This window comes from Peromyscus maniculatus, chromosome 18, assembly GCF_049852395.1.
Source record: "Peromyscus maniculatus bairdii isolate BWxNUB_F1_BW_parent chromosome 18, HU_Pman_BW_mat_3.1, whole genome shotgun sequence".
In the NCBI taxonomy this organism is placed as follows: Eukaryota; Metazoa; Chordata; class Mammalia; order Rodentia; family Cricetidae; genus Peromyscus; species Peromyscus maniculatus.
The window spans coordinates 7,957,023-7,958,273 of NC_134869.1; positions in this window are offsets into that span (position 1 = coordinate 7,957,023).

The following is a 1,251-nucleotide window of genomic DNA, read 5'->3' on the forward strand; positions in this document are numbered from 1 at the left end:
AGATTGGCTCCTTCTTCTTGTCTTTATAAATAAAGTTTTATCAAAGCATGATCATAATCAATTGGTCACATTTTTTTTGTTGCACTATGAAAGCAACAATAATCAGTATAATCAAATTTTAAATTCCAAAATATTAATATCTTGTTGCTTATATAAAAATATTATGTTTAATCTTAGACTATAGCCTGACCATGGGCCTCTGCTCAACACAAATTAAAGAAGCAGCTTAACTCTGACTCATCTGACAAACTTACTAGAATCTTAAGAAAAATAACACTTTATAAAAAGCAAGATTAATAACATGGGCCACAGAAAGAATGAATCTCAACTTGGCAAACAAGAATGTATGTGTGCTGAGATGGGTACCAGTGGGCAGGTTGATTTGATATATAGACATCAGAAAAGACAAAAACAAAATTCATGTACAAAGTTATATAGTTGAAACCTTTGTTACTGTCTTAGGTAGAGTTACTGTTGCTGTGACGAAACACCATGCCTAAAGCAACTAAGGGAGGAAATGATGCATTTGCTTTATACTTCCACATCCCTGTTCATCACTGAAGGAAGTCAGGGCAGGAACTCAAACAGGGCTGGATCCCGGAGGCAGGAGCTAATGCAGAGGCCATGGATGGGTGCTGCTTACTGGCTTGCTCCTCATGGCTTGCTCAACCTGTTTTCTTATAGAACCCACAGCCACCAGTCCAGGTATGGCCCCACCAACAATGTGCTTGACTCTCCCCTGTCACTCACTGATTAAGAAAATGCTCAAAAGCTTACGGAAGGGTTTTCTCACTTGAGGTCCCCTCCTCTCAGATGACTTTAGCTTGTGTCAAGTTGATGTAAAAGTAGCCAGGACAGTTATGAAAAAAATGAGTTAAAATGAAACATTAGTCAGTGTTTAGCTGGATATTCCTCAGGAATGAGCTAGCTGCCTGAGCAAAGGAATTAAGGGATTTTCCCTAAGACAGAGGAAATTTTCCCAAAGACAGAGGGAATGCTAGACAGCTGTGGATGACAGATCAATACCAAAGGGTACAGTCATCCCTGAACAAAAGAAAGTCAGAAAAAGGAAAGGATTTGAAGAAACAATAGTGATAGCCCTTCCTGGCCAGGAACACATCGAGCTGTTATTTTGTCACTTAACTAAAATTACAGTTTTATAATATTTCTTAAAAGATCGAAGAGCTGGCTCCATACCGGGATTTACTGTATGAAGTCTGGAAAAGAATGAGGCCTCAGAAAGGTAAGCTG